The sequence below is a fragment of the Acartia tonsa genome, chromosome 6 (assembly GCF_053477335.1).
Source record: "Acartia tonsa isolate MP-2025a chromosome 6, ASM5347733v1, whole genome shotgun sequence".
In the NCBI taxonomy this organism is placed as follows: domain Eukaryota; kingdom Metazoa; phylum Arthropoda; class Copepoda; order Calanoida; family Acartiidae; genus Acartia; species Acartia tonsa.
In genome coordinates, this window is record NC_137265.1 from 21,794,763 (window position 1) to 21,815,471 (window position 20,709).

The 20,709-nt window shown below is 31.3% G+C and overlaps 2 protein-coding genes across 10 annotated transcripts in view; one reads left to right on the forward strand and one right to left on the reverse strand.

Moving 5' to 3' along the window:
- The window catches only part of LOC145322101 (dihydropteridine reductase-like), a 100,959-nt gene that overhangs the window by 65,528 nt on the left and 14,722 nt on the right, over positions 1 to 20,709 (reverse strand). The window lies entirely within an intron of this gene.
- Positions 4,225 to 20,709, forward strand: part of Ae2 (anion exchange protein Ae2) — a 70,773-nt gene continuing 54,288 nt past the window's right edge. For all 7 annotated transcript variants that reach the window (XM_080163872.1, XM_080163876.1, XM_080163874.1 and 4 more), the window contains exon 1: positions 4,225 to 4,321. The gene's annotated coding sequence lies outside the window, so the exon portion shown is untranslated. The remainder of the gene's footprint in view (positions 4,322 to 20,709) is intronic.

The window sequence follows — 20,709 nt, forward strand, 5'->3', positions numbered from 1 at the left end:
TTGTACTTAAATTGCTAATTTCATTTTAGAATCAATATCCATGTTTTTCTACATTTTGTATATTCTTTAGCGCGGAAACAATACTTTGTATGTTTATTCATGGAGGTAGAGTTTTTAAAATTTTTGTATGTTTAATTTTTATCTGAATAAAAAAATCAGTAGTGATGTACATCGTCATTTGTGTTTGCTCCTTTAGGAGACTAAAGTAGTTGGTTGTGTGTGTGTTTTTATTACAGAGAGACTGACTATCAGCATCCCATGACTTAAATATGAAATTAAATAGCTTAAAACCAACTAAAGACCTGCTCCCACAAAAGGAAAATTTAATAATTTCAGTAGTTAGCAAAATCTTAAGTCGCAGACAATAATATTTACTACTTTGTATGTTCATTTTTCAGTCACGGACAAAACAGCTGACTTTCTAAAGAAAGCTTTTCATTAATAGTTTTTAATATTTGTCCATCTCACATTCTCCTATGCTTTTTTTCTGGGGTGTACATTCATTTCAGCATAAAATCACATTTACATATAAATCGTTCTATCCTTATAAAGTAGTAATGTTTTTGTTTTCGTTTTCGCTTGATGTTTTTGGGCCTATTTATTAATTAGATTTAATATTTTAGATGATTTTATGCTATTTTTCTCTCCCCTTAACCCATTGTATACAGAGCCTCTAGATGCTTGGAGCGCAACCGCAAGTATCTAATAGATTAGAGGGTGGAGGATGAGGGGGCAGTTTGAAGTGATGTTATAGTATGCGATTTTGAGGCTCTGATAATGAGATAAATGCTCGAAAGTGAATGCACACCGTTATTTGTATATTTATTGTCTAGTTGCAGGTAGGCAGTATCGCTGTGCTTTTCAGGTCATTATGTACATTGTGTACGTCACGTGACACTAAGGCTTTGATAGGTATTTAAAAAGCATTAGTGACAACAAGGATGATAACACTCAAAATTTTGACGGATATATTTTAATAGTTTAAATTTTTTGGTTTCAGGAAGCTGTTATATTTTGAAATAGTTAGGGAGGTATGGGATATTGCACCGTAAATATAGTACTAAGAGTTTGATAACAATATTATTTTATGAATAGATATAGTTTTTAATCCTAGGAGAATAATGATTACCAACTGTTATTGACTATCACAATAATATAATATTTCCCTTAAAATCTGAGAAAAATAATAATTTTCATCAGCAGATTTGCAATAATGAAACCTAAAATACAGAAGTGTGCGTAAGGGGGAGAAGGGTATCTTCCTCCAAAACCCCCACCTTATATTGAACGACCTCACTAAAAGCCCTTTAATTGGTCTACACCCCCATAATAACCTTCTTAAAACAGCCAAGGTGGGTGTAAAATAAATGCTTAAATTACCTTCCTCTTATTCATAAACAATCTTTTATTACCAAAAATAAAAAAATACAAGAATTTTTATTTTTTCATTGTTAATTTCATTGATTTTTTTTAAATATATGAATATATATAGGAAGCTATGTATGATTTGTGATCTTTAAATGTACTAGATACTTTGATTGTAAGATTTATTAAAACCTGTATCCAATTAGCATTATTTGATTTCATGATTCAACAGATTTATCTGGATTTTTAAAATCACGAAACTTATTTCCTGCAAACCATCTTTTTCTTCAAATGAAATATCGACAACTATTTTACATACCTTTATTTGCAATTATCAATGTTAATTTTTAAATTAATCCTTGTAAGATCTCGCTAATTGCTTGACTGTTCTTTCGTGCATTTAAGCTTCCTACAGGTAATGAGATGGATTTAATCTATTCTTGAGAAAGTTAGGTTCGCACATATCATACCATAGTTAGAATTTAAGATATTTCCCTTCCCCCCATCATCCCTACACAAAAAAATCTTTCAAACCCAAAATTGAATAATGGGTATACCCCAATTTATTATAGGGGTAAAGTCACTAGCGGCTGAGGGAGAAGCTATTAAAAAAATATTGCCACATCTTTATCCTTGCTTTTTATATTACTCAGAAGCAAAATACTTTAGAAAGAAGTTTATTAATATACATAGGAGAGCCATAGCGGCGCATAGATAGACAGTAGATTAGTCTACGTGAGAAATCTAAGGTTTTTTTCTGGATTATGTTACTCTAGGCTGGTTTAGTACTGATTTTTATGCAAACAAGAATGACTTCATCCACTGGATAAGGTACCATAAACCTTACCATATTATGATCTTCAAAAATTTTTAATCATACAAAAAGTTAAATAATATTATAGTAAAAATAGTTTTTCAATTCTAATTTTCATAAAAATAAGTTTTAAATTGAATTTGAATATTTTAGGTTATTTCATTTTACATAGAAAATTATTCATAGCTCACTTTGTCTGTTTGTGCAAAGAGGGAAATATGTATAATATATCTGGCTGCTATTAAATTAAATATTTTTGTTAATATTTCACCGACAAATTAGCATATACTCTGTAATGCTCAGCATCGAAAATAATGGAAATTTATTTTTTCATTTGCTATTACAAATCAGAGAGAAAAAGAGAGATGGGACAATGGGCTGTTTATTACACTAGTCCCCAAAGTTTTAGAATAACGCTTTTTAATTCGTTGGCTTAACAACTTTAGGGGCTTTTATTGAATTTTGATTCATTAGTTCATTTAGTTGAATGTCTAAATGTTTCAACCACTAATTATAATCTACAGAAGGGGTAATTTTTTGTATCATCATTGGGGATGTATCGTCCATTGTCTTATCCCTTTAGATTCCTGATCACAAATAGATTGTTATTTTTGTTAAGGTTCAGCTGATAGCAAGCATCTAATTCATAACATATTTAATTATTATGTTATCATATATTAATAAGCTCCGCTACTCATGAAATGTATCTTACTTGGTGATTAATAAATCATATTAGAGCATTGAAACAATTATTTTAATTCATATATTTGTTTTAGTCACAATAAATCTTTATAGTTCTTATTTTTAACAAATCAACCGGAAAATGACAATTTTCTTTTCTGTTTAATTTGAACCTTTAAACACTCCTCTTTATACTACGAGCGGTTAGAGGTACTTGAGGTTTGAAAAAGTTAGACAAAATTGGAGGGTGAATCTTTTTTTTCTAGGGGTGATTTCACTTGACAGGGTGAATCTATAAGAAGCTATACTGTAAATGAGAATCATATCGGTTCAGCGGTTAGCAAGATCTCTCGGTAGAGTAGAGATAAACGTCCTCATGTTACTTTTATAAAAGGATATTCCATCTCTGTGTCAATTTCAGGAATTTAATTTCTTTTTTTGCTCTTCAAATTACTTAAAATCAATAGGGGGTGTGGGTGGAGGGGTACATGGTTTTTTAAATCAAATATTTACGATATAAAAGAATTGTCTTAAAACATGTAATTATAATTTTCATTTTCATTGTATATAACGAACATCATATTATTTGACAATAAAATAACTTTCTTTCTCTTTATGTTTATTGAAAATAAATTGTTTTGGATTTTGCCTTTCAAATTAGATTGAAATTTATCTCTTTTAGTAGCGAAGCTACTATATGTCTTAGTCTGCATATCCGTGGACCGTAAGCCTGTAAGTTTCGGGAATTTCAGTTATTAGAAGTTATTTTTCAGTTGCTTCTACAGATATAAAATTCAAATTTTTGATTAGGGATCTAAAGAAATAAACTGATGTACATCCCAAATGATGTTACATAAATTTAACTCTTCTGTAGATTACAATTAGGGATTTAAACGTTTGGACACATAAATATATAATCGAAACCAATCTAAATCCAATAAAAAACCTCAATTTTGTTAAGCCAACGCACAAGAAAACTGAAACTTTTGGGGCTAGTGTAATAAACAGCTTAATGTCCCCTTCCATTTCTCTGTTTACACTATTTAAAAAATATACGAAATTAATTCATCTTGTGTTTTTCTTTCTTTTTGCTTTAATTATTTCTTTTCTAATAAGCTTGTAATATTATCATCTTGATTTTCTCTGAACATTATTGTCCTAGTTGAAAATAACACGATACAAGCTGGATAAAATGAGTTACAGTGTCGCCTAGGTTATACAGGAAATATGCAAATAGTAATATTTCAATAATAGCATTTACACTAGCCTGTTAAAAACCTATCCGGTGACATTTTGTTCGCCGACAAACCAAATAATACCAGTTTAAATTTGACGTCAAATTTTATATGTACATCTACCTATTTCAGATATACTAAGCTATAATTGGCCATTTGATTAAAAATGATGAATTTAATGGTAGTGATATTCCACTGATCTTCACAAGTCTTCAGTTTGAACCAGGTACCAAAATCATAGAAATATTATGTTCATACGTTATAGTCAAAAAGTATGTTAGCAAAATTATTATGTATGCCTAAAAAGGGTGGGTTAGCGCGAGGTGGGGGGGAGGGGTGTACTTCTTCATATATTACATAATTTGAGAAATTTGGATACAAGTCATGAGACCCCCCCCCCTTAACTTTTTTTGGGCTGTTTTTTAAAGAAATATTTATGATTTCTTATAGAAACCCTTCAAATACTTGTCTTGTTTACATGGGTTCCATTTACCGCGCTAAAATATTTAAACTTTCCCCTAATTGTCCGGGGCGCACGTTAACAGGAACCCATTTCAAGTTTCACAATTTTTTTCGGTATTGGCGAATTGAAGGGGAGAGGGTACACAGGTTATGTATAATGTATAGGAAGGAGAGGGGGAAAGTATGGTCAGTCGGATTAGTATAACCAACCTTTCTGGTGATACGCCTATACTAGTGTACTTTATACCAAATTATATTCATTTCTTTTTTCTGTCTTAAAACATTTGACAGTGGTAAATTTTTAAAGAAACTTGGTGTGTAAGTATTTATTGATGTAATTTTATGAAAAATTATTTATATATTCTAGTTTTTATGGTAGATTTTTTTGTTTGTTTACATTATGTATTTGTATATATTATATATCACTAGCGGCTACGCCCCTAGAAGCATCTAGGGGCACTTTACTTAAGGTGGGAGGAAAATTCGACCTCATCCCATTTAAAATTTGAGTTTCAAAAATATAAAGAAACCCTCCCCTAAAATAGTTTAAAACCTTCCCAGGACCTATAAGAAGCTTCACTGTAAAGGAGAACAAAATCGGTTCAGCAGTTAGCGAGATCCTTCAGTACAGACAAAAAACGCTTACTACTTTATAAAAAAGGACTAGCGGCTACGCCCCTAGAGGCCTCTAGGGGCACTTGAGGAGGGGAGAGTCGAATTTGATAACCCAATTTCTTATTTAATTTGAAAAGAAAAAGTAAAAAAAAATTTTGGGTGGGGGGAGTAATTTTTTTCTTTTTATTTGGGGGGGGGAATTTTTTTCTTGGGGCGATTTCTCTTGGGAGGGTGGTGGTACCCTCCCCCAAAATAGTTATAAACCTTCCTAGGACCTATGAGAAGCTACCCTGTTAAGGAGAACAATATCGGTTCAGCGGTTAGCGAGATCCTTCACGACAGACAAAAAACGCTTACTACTTTATATAATAGGATAGACTTTCACCGTGGGTTGGTATGCACAGGGATGGAGAGGACAATGGCAGTTAAATTAATCATGAACACTTTTTTCTTTCAAATATATTATTAAAGGTGAAATATATATAATATTTGAATTGACAGAAGATTAGTTTATCATCCAATGTCCTAGCCCTTCATTCCTGTGTTGATGGGGGGTGGGGTTTGGGAAGGGTTATTATAGATGTGATTTCTTACATGTTTTACATTTTTATCGCGGGGCGTGGGGGGCTGGGGCAATGGGAACGCACTGTTGCATGTTATAATGCACTTTTAGTAGCAAATCTACTCTATAATTCGAAAATTACGTACGTCCGTATGTAAGAAACTGTTAGGGTAAACGTATATTTATCGGGTTTTATTCAAGATAGATGGCAGGAATATTTCTAAAGTTTGTAATATATACAAAGTTGAAATTAACATATTCAAAAAAACGTTTATTAAATTTTGTATTTGTGATTTATCTATCTAATTTGCTAAAATACATAAATTACTTGTTTCCTGAATTTTTTAAAAGAGGATTTAAAAAGGCAATGGCCCCAAAACCTGTATAATTATACCTTACGTAATCCAATCAAAAAATGAATTAAATTCTTCGTTATTACCAAAGCTAAATATAGATTGAATTTAAGTTATATTTACATTATGAAATGAAGTAGGAAGTTAGATATTTTAATAAATTGATAAGTTTTAGTTTTGATAAAGATTTTAAACTGTATTGTTTTGTCACTTAATGCATTACTTTGAAAGTTTTTTATTTAAAGCGAAGCTACTCTAAAATTAGTCTTTATTTGTCCATTAATATCCCCCTTCGCATAGGTGGATACTAAATCGATAATTAGAAATAAAATTTGAAAATTTCGCGCATTTATGTGCGCTACTAGGTAAATGGTGTTAAATGGCATAGGAAATTGTCACAAAAAGTTACCTATATTAAATAGCAAATGAGATAATCACGTAAGACTGATATTGGGAATTATAGTATAGCTTCACTTCTATGAAAGTTAACACAATGAAGACGTCTCAGCATGCATAAGTTACATTATAAATCCTTTTCATGTGGCCAGAATTAACTGGTTAAACCTTAAAAGGTACAAAAAACCAGGATTAAAATGGATATAGAATATACGTGGATATTATGACAGGTGTAAACTTATTGGTCAGTTCGTTCATCTAGTAGGAGGGGATAGGATTGGGTGGATGGGGAGGGGTATCGTTATTTAGTCAGCAACAAGTTTTTCGTGCATGATAATCTGGTGTAAGATGCAAGTCCATTAGGATTAAAGTTATATATGACATTAAAATTTATCACCTGCTCCCCGCAATTCTAAAATGTATAATTCAGCCTATGGTAGCATAAATTTTTTTGAGGAATTAAGTGGTGCAACCTTATAAAAAAAAGTAATATGAAGATTGTCAATCTGTCTTGGTGCATTTTTGTACTCAATCGATATGGTTCCTCTTTACTTTGTAGCTTCTCATAAATACTGGGCAGGTGTATAACTGTTTTGGGGGAGGGTAACAACACCTTCCCAAGTGAAATTGCTCCTAGAAAACAAAAACTCTCAAATTTTTTTTTACTTTTTATAAATTGAAAATTGGGAGTGTGTTCCTCCTCTCCCCACCTCAAGTGCATCAAGAAGCCTCTGGGAACGTAGCCGATTGTGTTAGATAAAGCACCAATACCATTTCCCTCGATCCTTGTCAATAAACAAACACTTAACTGGCACTTTAAAAAATGTATCCTCAAAAGAAAGCAGAAATTAAATATGCTTAAATACAAGAATCATAATTTCTATAGATTGTAAATCAAAATAGAAAAGTAAAATAAAGGGGGAGGTCATTTTCTAGTAAATTCCGTAAAGGTGTGTGTTATAAGGCCTAAAAATAGTAGTAGAACGATAAGGTGCTCTATATATTTGTATTCCCTATTGAATAGAACAATAGGGAGCACCTTATCGTTCTACTACTATTTTTAGGCCTTATAACACACACACCTTTACACACTTTTACGGAATTTACTAGAAAATGACCTCCTCCTTGTTGAAGGAAAGCTTATGGTATATTTACAAACGATTTTATTTGTTAAACAGCAGAGCTTTTGGAAGCGTATTAAGTATGGAAAGATATTTTTTAGAAAATCAAAATATGTATCTAGTCATTTGTGTAAGCGAGTATTAGTTAATTGGTCGAACAGGCAGAGTCGCACATACGTACAAACCCTTTTCATATAGAGTATCCTCGTTTATAATAAATATGTTGTTTTCATTCTTTCTCTATAGTAAAGAATGTAAAAATAAAAAAGTGGTGCAATCATAAAAAGCGAAGATTTTCTGTTTTAGAGTACAGGGTGGGCCACATAAATCCGGACTTTTTTCACACGGCCATAGCACCAAAACTACTTGACCAATCAGGACGTTTGACCACACTATAAAAAGCTTAGGTCATTACCTTTTTGCCCATAAAAATTTTTGGAGGATGGAGGACGTGTACTCCGAGCTGGCAGCGCTTATGTTCAACATGGCAGATTCGAAATGAGCGCTAGTTTACACTAGATTCTCAATATGGGCCCACTAAATCTGATCTCAGCCAATCTGTAGCTGAGATAGACTTATGAAACTTGCTGGATATACTGTTAGATACTCAAAGAAGACACTAGAAAAGACTAGAGCGCTCTATCCCATCTGGTTTGGCCGCAGTACTCCGGCAAAGTGAAACGTGGCATATTTTAGGGTGTCAAAAATGTAAAAAATCTTGAAAATTTCTCGGTTCTCGACTACATGGGCCCATTTGGAACCTTAAAAATCGTATTAGACTATGTGTTACGATGATAACCATAGCTTAATCTTCATGCCATTTCCAAAAAGGTATAAAACGTTGTTCTAGCTTAATTGTGGCCAAAATGAGAGCCGCCGTGTCGAATGGTAGCTTAAAAGATGGGTATATCTTGATCCTGCGGTTACTCACGTCCCTAAGGAGATGTGGCCTCCCAGCAGCCCCGATCTTCATACAATTGACTTATGGGCCTGGAGCGCCATTAAAGCACGAATCAATAGACGCGCCTATACCATAAAGACCTCCCTCATTGCCACTATCAAGGAGAACTTCGCCATCTTGGACAGGGACATGGTGACCAGGGTCGGGGGCGGTTTAGGGGGCGGGTAAAGGCGGTGATGGAGACTGGCGGCGATTTTATTGAATAATTTAATAGTCATATACCTAGTTTACTTCCCAGTTTTTAAAATTCAAAAAAATCTTTAAAATTGACGATTTTATGTTCATTTGTTTAAAAATAAGAAAAAGTCCGGATTTATCTGGCCCACCCTGTATGTATATTTTTTTGTTATAACGATATAATGATCCTAATTAATCTGTTTTTTAGAGTTTTGAATACTATTTGTAGGCTTTAAAATGTAAGTTTGGCTGTGTTAAGCATTCTATATTTAAGTTATTTTATGTTAGATTTGCTTAAAAGTTTTTTTAGACTTTATAATTAAGTACTGCATTGTTTTTATACCTCTGTTCGTCTGTTTATATGAATTATTAGGCTTTGTTTTTTTATGGATGTTGTCATCCTTGTTCTTATAAACTCCATCGTTGAAGCAGAACTTTGTTAAAGCATCCTAACAATCATTGTAAAACATGCTTTTATTTGGAGTTAAACTTTTATTGATTATTGATATTTCTTTACTTTTATTACCTGTACCAGCTTTTTTTCATAATTAGGGTTGCGTCCGTATAGATACTGCTAATTTTTTTCATGATAGAATTATCCTATTTCCTTAATTTTTGAAAAATTGAGGATTCCTAGAACAATAAGGCACTGTGTTATAAGCGAAGCTTCTCTACAATTAAGTCATAAGTATGATGTTATTAAGTTATGTCACCCTTCAAGCGTTAATTATTGTCAGTCCTAGCATTTTGGACCTTCGCTTTTATGGATGCTGTCAGCCTTTTTTTTTGTATACAAAGTAATAAAGAGAAGCAAAACTATGTAAAAACAGAAAATTTAAACTATTTAATTTACTGAACTAATAATAATAATAATAATAATAATAATAATGATACTTTCTTTGTGCCAAATGAGTGAAACTAAACAGAATTAAACAAGTATGATCACATCCATAAATACAATGTACTAAAATAACAAAAGCATTCATATGGGAGGACAGAATAAATTAAAGATCAAATACTTTTAGGAATTTTGGATATCTGTCTTTTTTTAACAGCTGACAAAATACGATCTTTTCTTTATAGTTTGCTTCGTTTGTTCAACGTAATAAATGGACGGACGGGCGAAAAGACATATTAACTGTGTAGGTTATTATTTAAAACATCTTTTTTTCTATTTTAACCGAAAAATCACAGTTCATACATGTACGAACAGACGGACTTGTCAAATATAATAGCTTCGATGCTGACGACAGAGTACCTTTGTCTTTTTTATATTAAAGTATACTTTGACTCTTTTATCATGCATGCTTATTGAACAAGAACAATTATTTCGTGCGTAGCGCAGCAATAACATTTTGAAGAAAAAATACTTAGGCAGTTTAGGAAGACATTAACTTCAAGTAATCTCTATTTTTCGTATTGCTTTTGATTAGATTTACACTTAAGTAACCTACTTTTACGTAAGGATATACGTACATAATGCCTAAGTTATAGAAAAGCTGCGCTACCAACATTACTAATCAATTTCATCACCCTGCAAAATGTGGTATTTCTCTCAAAATTCTGCTACAATTCAATTGAAAATATCTGTCATTCAAATGCATCTATAAAAAGATAAGTTCTCTGTTTTTAAAGATAGGTGTCTGAAATTTTGTGTAGGGATTCACTCACGTGTTTTGGCCTTTTTGATATTTACAGAGTTGTGGTAGAGACAAGAATTGTACATGATTTTTTTGGCTGCTGTATGATTAGGTTTGACCGATAATCATCCATGCCTGTATTTTTTCTTTGGTTTATTGCTACTTTTAATGAGTTTTTATAATTTGATATTGTTATCCTTGATAAATATTACAGTGCAAAATAGTTGATACAGTTTTTTTCTGCAAAAACAAGATGATTCACGGTGCAGATTAAGTGTACATTTAACTCGTATTTTTTTTGTATCGCATCTACTCTATAAATATAGAAAATCCATACTTTCATTTGACCTTTCACTAAAGGCTATCTTAATGGGTTTATAATTACATATCGATTGCTACCTTGAACTTCATTGTTATTTAGCTGATTTTTAAAGACACAATGTAATCTATAATACAAAGTAGAACGATGTCTGTCTATCCGTCCGTCCGTCCGTCTGTCCCTTAAGATCTCGGTAACCACTGAACCGATTGGATTCTACTCTTCAGGGTATATACCTATTGGTCCTGTGGTGGTTTTAAGCTATTTTCTTGGGGGTGAAACACCCCCAACCCCTCCAAAAATGAAAATTTTCCCCTCCCCCCCCAAAAAAAATGTTTTCTGGGGAAAACACTAAACTACGAGCAGCACCAGTATTACTTTTTTAAAATTATCCCTTAGGGCAAAGCCCCTAGAGGCTAGGAGCGAAACTCATTTTTTCTTTCCATCGAAAACGTCGATTGCTTGTTATTGCTGGACTACCTTTGTAGATAAATGTTCTATCTTTAGAATTTCCAGATTATATTCAACTTTTACATTTTTTTATTGGTTCACTTTTGCCAAACATTGCAAAGGTTATAATCATTTTTAATTATCATTTATTATACGATAAACTTTTGTATAATGAAGCTTTTATAGATCTAGGGAATGTTTACAATTACTTTTGGAGAAGATTCCTCCACTCTCCAAAGAGAAAAAAACTTGGAATAAATACTCCCCCCCCCCCTAAAAAAAGCAACCTAAATTGAAAGGTAAAGGTTGACTGCCCCCTCTCGCTTCAAGTTGTCCTTATAAAAAGCTCCACCATATAGGTTCAGCAGTTGGTGAGATCCTTCACTACAGACAAACATATAGACAATATGTTACATTTATGTTAGGATTATTACTCATTTCAAATTCATCTGTTAAAAATTATTTTTTTTTTAAACTTCTTTTTGTAAATTTTATTGGTGTTATTGAGGTATTTCATTTTCTAAACACATGTTAATTCATTGTTATTCAATATTCCTAACTTTTTCATTTCTTAGGTCATAATTTATGAGTTTTTTAGTTTGAAAAAAGAAATTTTATTGCTATTTAAGTTCATATGTTATATATCTTCATCATTATGAGCTAAACATGTAAAGTATCTCAACTATCATTTTTCAATACATTAGTTTATTAAATACTTTAGTATTAAAAGGTGTGAATTTTAATATCCTTTTAAAAAACACGGTTGACAACATCTAAATATCCAAATTTCTTTAAGGTAGAAGGTGGTTTGGCCTTTTTTTGTGCATGTTTTTTTTAACTAGGATGATAACATTCACATTTTTAAAAAATTCTTCCATTCTTTTTTTGTTTCCATTTGTACGATGGTTTTGGCGTTTGTAATGTTACCATTTCTAGCACAAAATTCTTTATGTAGTTAAAATTAGAAAAAAGTTTAATGGATATACCCTTTTGTAGATCTTGTTTGTTATTGATTAAGTTGACAATACATTTTGGTTTTGGCATTGTATGTAAAGCAGTTCTTTATTTAAAACAATGATGATAATATACAATGTTTTTGTTTTTTCAAGCAACCTAAAAAATATTAGGTATTAATTCTACCTAAAAGTTAGGCAGTTTCCCTGCCTAAGACCTGTATTGACCTCCTGATTTCTTGATATTTATCTGCAAGTCCTAACTCTACATATAAGTTGTGTCTTTGATTAGGCAGAGTCATTCCTTTCAAAAAATTTTGTCACTTGTCTCTGATATTTTAGCATTGAGCACATTTTTTATCGTTTAATTGAATATTTAGTAGCTTAACTCTCACAAAAAAGGTTCTTTTAACCTTTCTACTATCATAATACATTCTAATAAATGAACAAAAAAATCATAAACACTTAGGTAAAGAGCGGAAAAGTACTTTTTGGAAAAATTCCACTAAAGAAATTCTTGTTTTAAAAATTAATATTATAAATCTTGTTAATTATCAATTTGTTAGGTGTGAAAATTTTCTAAACACCCTGGTTGCGACAAGTTTATGAATCTATGCGTTTGATCAGTTCTTTTAAATACTAGTTTAGCTTACATTGCAGTATCTTTCAATTTTTCTATTGAGCTCCGTACCACGCTCCGCCCCCCCCCCCCCCCAATATCCCCTTACTTTTGTTAAAAGAATGAAAAAATGAGTTTGATATTCTCATTGTTAGGTTAAGGGATTTAAATCAATGTAATTATTTTTGGTTTAGTTAGTTTAGGGATAGCCCCCAAAGAGGCCTGCATTAATTTGAACGGGCGGGTGGGGCTATGATTCAGTTGTCTATTAAAGGGATTGTAACATTTACACTACTATAAACCATGCCTATATCATGCATAGTGTGTACCATTACTATAGTACAAACCTTACTCCCCATTTTTAAATTAGATTTTAGAAAAAGTAAAAAATTGTTGGCGTGATTTCTCTTCTGATGATAAAGGTACCCTCCCCCAAAAACAGATAGAAATCTTTTTAATAACTATGAAAAGCTACATTGTAAAAGTGATCCATATTGGTTCAGCGGTTAGCAAGAACCATCGTTACAGACAGACAACAAACAAACTTACTTTTATGTTTAAATTGTGTCTTTTGCTATTTTGAAACACTTATGCGGATGTGGTGGCACGCCATAATGGATATGCAGAGAATAAGCTGGAATATTCAAGAAAATGTCACCTAAAAATAACTTTTACACTAGAAAACAAGTAAGACATCATTCTCAATGCGAAGCTCTAAAAATCAGATAATCAAAATTCTATCAGTATATCAAATTGTAGCCAGGGATCTAAAGGGATACAAAAATGGCCGTTAAATTGATTTACATTCGCAATGATAATTCACAAAATTACCCCTTTTGTAGATTAGATTTAAACGTTTGGACACTTAATGAACCAACCAATCAGAATTCAATAAATATTAGCAGATTAGGCTCGGGGTGCTGAATTTGAAGAAGGCAGAAAAAAATAGTATTAAACAATCCTAACATTTAAATTTTAAAATGAAAAAGCTATACATTGTCCTAGGACCTATGTGAAGCTTCCTTATAATGAAGATCCAATTCTCCCAATCAGCTGAGTAGTTGCGAGATCTTGACGGACAGAAATTAAAACCTTATTAATCTGTATTAAGTAAGAATTAAATCTTTTTACACATAATAGTAAAAGAATTAACCAAGTTATTGCAAATGATATATTATTAATTGGATCTTACACCAGATTTTTATGTTCTCTAATAAAGGAAACCTTGCAGGTGGCTAAAGTAACGTTTACCCCTCTTCCACCCTGTTTAACCTATTCTCTCCTCTCCTACTGGAGGAAAGAACTGACCAATAAACGAGTTCCATTTAAGCAAGGTAAATTGATGACTATTTTCCTCCTGTCATAATATCCATGTATATTCTACATCTTTTATTATTGCATGGTTAAGATTATAATAACTTAGTTGCTATTCTATAATTTATTATTACGTAGGGAAGCCGTATAAAATTATTGCAACATAAAAATTATAAGAAAATTTATATATATGTTACTTTAAGTCTCGAAACCGCTTAATATTCGCTGGATTAGAAACGGTTCTGGACCATACTTAAAAATCATTTATCGTTTCGTGTTATTAAATATTAAAACAAACAATCTTAAAATCATTACCAGTTTAGTCAGGCCTTCGGCCCCTTTGGGCCAGGTAAACTAGAATTAATCTTATATTTTTTACTTTTGTATCTGCGGAAAGCTGTCTATAATACGATGCGATAAATTCCTATTCTTTACCTATGCAGTTTTAGCTAACATAATTATTAGTTTTACCAAATATTTTTTCCATTTTATTCGAAAAAGCAAAGTTATTTATCGCTTTTTAATTAACCAGCCCTTAGACTTTACCCCAAGAGGTAATTAAAAATGTTTTTCTATATTTTTTTGTTGTTGATGTTTTGGGTGTCCCACCCCTCAAGAAAATAGCCTAAAACCACCAAAGAACCAGTAGGTATATTCCCTAAACAGTATAATCCAATAGGTTAAGCAGTTACCGAGATCTTAAGCTTCAGACGGACGGACAGACATTCTTCCTCTGTGTATTATAGATAATTGTTTTCTTGTGTCATTTGTTATTCGCTACTGTTGGCATATTTGTCCCTGTGAAATGTTTATCTTATATTTTCGTTGTAAAAGCTCATGGATCTAAAGGGACAAGATAATGGCCGATAAATTGATGTACATGAACATAACCAATGATGATTCACAAAATTACTCCTTTTGTAGATTACAATTAGTGGTTAAAAATTTTGAACACAACCTAATTCACTAAACAATCAAAATTCAGTAAGGTCCCTAAAGTTGTTAAGCAACGAATAGGAAAGCATTGGTATAAAACTTTGGGTAATAGTGAAATACACAGTCTAATGTCCCCTCCCTCCCTGGTAAAGACTATACAATGATTTTTCCTGTATTTATTAAGCTGTAACAATAAGTGTTTGCTTTTATGCATTATCACATTTTTATGTTTACTGCTCAGGCTCTTACCCAGGGATCTAAAGGGATAAGACAATGGACGATAAATTAAAGTACATCCCCAATGATAATACACAAATTTTGTACATTACAATTAGTTGAAACGAATGGACACCCTACTTAATGAACAAAATTCAATAAAAGTCCACATAGTTGTTAGCCAACGAATAAGAAACGTTGTTATAAACTTTGTAAACTAGTGTATTAAACAGCCCTTTGTCCACTCCCTCCCTTGCTTTTTTCTCTTCTGGCTGCGCCAAATGCCTTAAGGGTAAAATTTCTAATTAGTTTCAGGAAAATAAACCAAAAAGTGGACATGGGGTTATTAAATCTTAATAAAAGAAGTTTCAATATTCTGAGAAAACGGAATAACAAAATCTCTATATATAAAATTTAGATATTTACATTTGGTAAATCTTTTAATGTAATGATTTCAAGCTTTCTAACTTTCTAAGTTTACAGTATCAAATAAGTCTACAAATAACTTGGCATTATACTTAAGTTCGTTTCTAATAACCTGATTTGTTATTGCTAAAGTTATAAGCACACTTTGGGTAGGTTTGGTGTGTGTGTGTGTTGGGGGGGGGGGGGGTGGTTATCAGGCAATAACTTTCTAAGTGTACTGTCTTAAACAATAAGTCCATAAACAATAGGCATTAGATTAGTATAATTCTCCCAAAGCACTCAGTGCTTATTCTCCATGTCATACATAAAGACGTTCAAAAACAAAAACAAATACATGTCATTAATAATTAGAATAGGGGGAATGTCTGGGTTCAACACCAAAGGTTTAAACAATATTTATACTTGTTGTGTTTTTAACAACATGGTACAACAAAAACATAAAAATTGAAGTCTTTTATTTGTTTTGTCTTTAGATTCTTCAAAGTCATTACATCTACAATAATGGATTTATTATTACACCAGATTATCGTGTACTCTAATAAAGTGAAACTTGTAGCTAGTTATAATAACGACCCCCCCCCCATTTCTTTACCCCTTACCCTCCTACTGGAATATCGATTTGGCCAATAAACGAATTTCATGTCAGCAACCTAAATTGATGACAATTTTCCCCCTGTTATAATATCCACGTATATTCTATACCCATTTCTACAATTTATTTACATATTACCCAATGTTATGTACAGGAAGGCATGTTTGTGTATAAATTGGTTAATGCGCATTTATTTTTCACTTCCAAAAAGCTTCATGCTTGTTTTAAAATCTTATTAGTTGAAATTTACATTGTATATTTAATTTTTTGTGTTATATCGAAATGCGAAAAAATGTGTAAGTGTTTTTTTTTCCAAAAGCTAAAATTCCAAATACTTTCTTGCCTATTTGTCTAAGGAATCACTTGTACTAATCATCAAAGCGGCAGCTTTAGGATTTGAAATTACCCTTCATTTCTTTAAATCAGACAGTAGAGACAATATTTTTAAAATTACCACTAACATTAAAATAAAGAGAAGCTTCGCTCCGCCTTAAAAAGCCTTTTTTATCTTTAGATAACTTTTGTAGATTACAAAACGTCCTCCTTACAGAATAAGAACGTTACAAAACTGTACAAATATTTGTACAGTTTTTGGCCAATTTTAAAAAAATCAAAAATTCCACCTTATTTTGTTCTTAAAATTTTTTTTGGCAATTCAATAAGAAATTTCCCGAAAAATATGCATTTTCTCAAAATTTTGAAAACTGATTAAATTGCAGGACTTTGGTGGTTTTTGGTGGTTATTTGATATTGTTTTGGTGGATTTTTAGAGGGGGAGGTTAGAATTGTCCAAGACACGTGACATTCATTAAAAATGGATCAAAAATTAACATATTAAAAATCCAATTAAAGCTTCCTCAATAAATCTGACCAAATCTGACTCAGTCTTGGCATGGAAGATTCGAGATTTCCCTTCGAACATGTTCTAAGTTTATCTGATCAAACAACTATCTACTAGGGATAAGACAATGGTCGATAAATAGATGCACATCCCCAATGATATTAATGAAAAAATGACCCCTTCTGTTCATTACATTAGTGGTTAAAATGTTTAGACACTCAACTAAATCAAGCAACCAATCAAGATTGAATAAAATTCCCCAAAGTTGTTAAGCCAATGAATAGGAAAATGTTATTTTAAAACTTTGGGGACTAGTATGATAAACCGCCCAATTTCCCCTCCCTCCCTGGTTATCTACGCACTTTTAATATATATGATATATGTATTTAAATAAGAATTTTTGGCCTGCGGCTGTTTTGTCTTTCAATCTGGAAATTTCTATGATTCCAAACCATTGAGAAAGGAGGGGAGATTAAAAAGTGGCTTGGTTGCGTTGACGAGGGGGGAAAGGAGGGATTTATAGACGATGAAGGAAGATGTCCATCATAACTATTCTCGGTTCGATTCGCCCCATCTCTTTATGCATCCCCCTTTGAACTGGATATTTCTGGATTATCTATTCCAAAACTTATTAGCGCTGTTTCGTTATTTGGCTACTGTTCAAGAAATTAAGGCTTAAGCTGACATTAAAATAATTTTTCTTGTTCAATTTCATTTAAGTAATAATTCATTATAAATATTGTTTTTAAAGGTTTTAAATTTAATTAAGATTGCGGTATCAATACAAATATCCTTTATTTCTTTTTTTTTGACAGCAAAGCAATATATTATAGAAGACGATATAAAAACTTTTTTTATGAGTTCCTAAACACGTACAAGAAATCAGCTGTAACCTCAAAACAAAAACAAAAACAATAAAAGTTTATACAGATGAGAAAGTTCAGTGGAATATATTTCACTTTTTTATAATCAATCAAAATATTTTATGTTATTGTGATCATTATTTCTTCTTTAATTACGCTTTGCTTCGCTTCGAATACATTCTATCACCTATGTTACTATCAAATACTTGTTAAATGTCAGTATGTTTTTAAACAGAATTCTGTATTTAAGAAGTTTTGCAACAAATTTACGATTATATTGTTCTATAATTCATTTAAGACAAGACAATTAACTATATATACAACACTGGAATTTGCAAAATTAAATTTTATATGTTATTTTAATAATAAAAGTTTTTGGTATTTTTTTAGTTTATTTCCGTTTTTACATAATTAATTTTTATAAAATATTTTAAAAAGTGAAGCTTTTCTATAATTAGGGTCGGTCAGTCCCTCCGTTGTTCGTAACGGATAGCTTTTTTCATTAAGTTAGGCATGTTAGAATTGTTCATCGATTTCAAACTTTGCATGATGATTCCTGTATTTGTTAGGTACGATTTAGAAAGCGTAGCAACTTTATATCCTTACCAGAATGTACGTACCTCCCATTTAAAAAATGTTGTTTTTTACTTTTTTAACAACTATTTTTTATGTGATAAAATCATCCGATTGATCTGATTTTTGGAATACTGATTCCAATTCCAATAAGGTACAATATTATGAGCGAAGCATCAATATCATCAAGTCCTAAAATGTCAGTATGTCCTTAAACAGAATTCTGTATTTAAGAAAGTTTGCAACAAATTTACGAATAATTTTGTCAAAACTTAAAAATTCTTTTTTGTATATTTAGTGCTGACACTCTATAAGGGTTAATGTTTGTCTGTCCTACCGTTTCAGAGCTTTGCTTTTATAGATATTGTCATCCTTGTTAACTTTCATTTAATTAAAGCAAAACACGCTGCTTTTCGTTTAAAGTAAATATTTTTTTAAAATTTAAAATTTTATACATAAGATAGAAGAATAATTATTAACTTTTGAGTAATCCAAACTATAATAAACTAATTGATCTGTAAATTTCAGAATAAAAAATGCAGGAGTTATATCAGAGTTTGAAGCTAATATATTAATTTGTTGTAAGCCAGTTTTACATGCTTTTCAGTTTGTTGACAGAAGTAATATCTCCAGCTTTGGATTTAAATGTTTATCAAGGTAAAAAAAACGCGTAGTATCAAACATTTGTATAAATTAATAGGCAAGTTATTTTTCTTCAAATTTTGTCAATAAATCACTAACACTTATCATGACATTTTGAATAAAAGGTTGAAGTAACTCCGTGGTCATTTAAAAAGAAACTATTTATGTTTCTTAAATTTATAGATCTTATGAGTAAGGATGAGATTTTAGGTATCTTTCTCTTTTTAAATAAATAAAGTAATAATATAACAAGGATGACAACATCCATAAGTAGCGAAGCACAAAAATACGTGGATGGGACTGACCGTCATTTTTTTGTTTTCTTCAAACGACGGGAAATTTGATTTTGATATCTTTAACTGAAAAAAATTGAAAAACAAACCATAAACACCAAAGATATGGGGGAAAATGTAAAAAATATAAAAACAGCCAAAAACCTGCAAAAGGGCAGTCTGACCGTCATTGTTGTTTTCTTCAAACGATGGGAAATTTAATTTTAATATCTTTAACTGAAAAAAATTGTAAAATCAGACCATAAACACCAAAGATATGGGAAAAATTGTGAAAAATATAAAATAGCCAAAAACCTGCAAAAGGCAGTCTGACTGTCATTGTCGTTTTCTTCAAACGACGCAAAATTTAATTTTTGATATCTTTAACTGAAAAAAATTTAAAAATTGGACCATAAACACCAAAGATATGGGGAAAATGTGGAAAATAAAAAAATAGCCTAAAACCAGCTAAAAAGCCGTCCGACCGCCATTGGTGTTTTATAGTTAATTGTGCTCCTTAATGATGGGAATGTTGCTAAGAAATTTCAGCGTTCTATCTTTTATAGGAGCTGAGTAAATCCAATTTCCCCCATAGCGTTACGGACAGACTGACGGACGGACGGACAGACATAGTGAATTATAGAGTTAGCTTCGCTACTAAAAATCTTCATACTAGGTATAAAATTTAAAATCCATAATAAAATATGACTTGCCTATAAAAAAGTAACATTGTTACATGTATTCTTTAACCAACTATCTCACAGAGGAGATGGATACATACTTTTTATGCTCAAAGTTTTAACCACATTCGTTGGATCAAATAATTGGGGTAATTTTATTAGTTGTTTGGAAACTAGTAATATTTAATTTTTTAAAAAAGAAATAATTATATTTTATTTGTCATTATTGGGGATGTATAACAATTTATCTCCTTTGTCTTATCCCTTAAGATCCATGTTAATAGTATACAGTCAACCTGCTAACAAAATTGTGTTGAAAAAATCTATTGATAAGAGAAAATTATACAAAAAATACTTTTAGAAATCAGATGGGAATGCTCTTATCAATGTTTGCTAAATCAATTAAAAAAATTATGAATGTAATCAAACAGCAGAGGAGTATTTATTAACTACCTAAATAAACTTACAAAATAAAATCTATGTAATAAATACTTCTACGAGACGGACAGATAGATCCTTTTTATACAGTAGCTTCGTTTTAATAATTAAGTTAATAATATATTTTTATTAAGGATGTTGTAACTGTTTGGGGCAAATTTCCAGTCTCTGAAGCTGGATGGTAACTGTCATT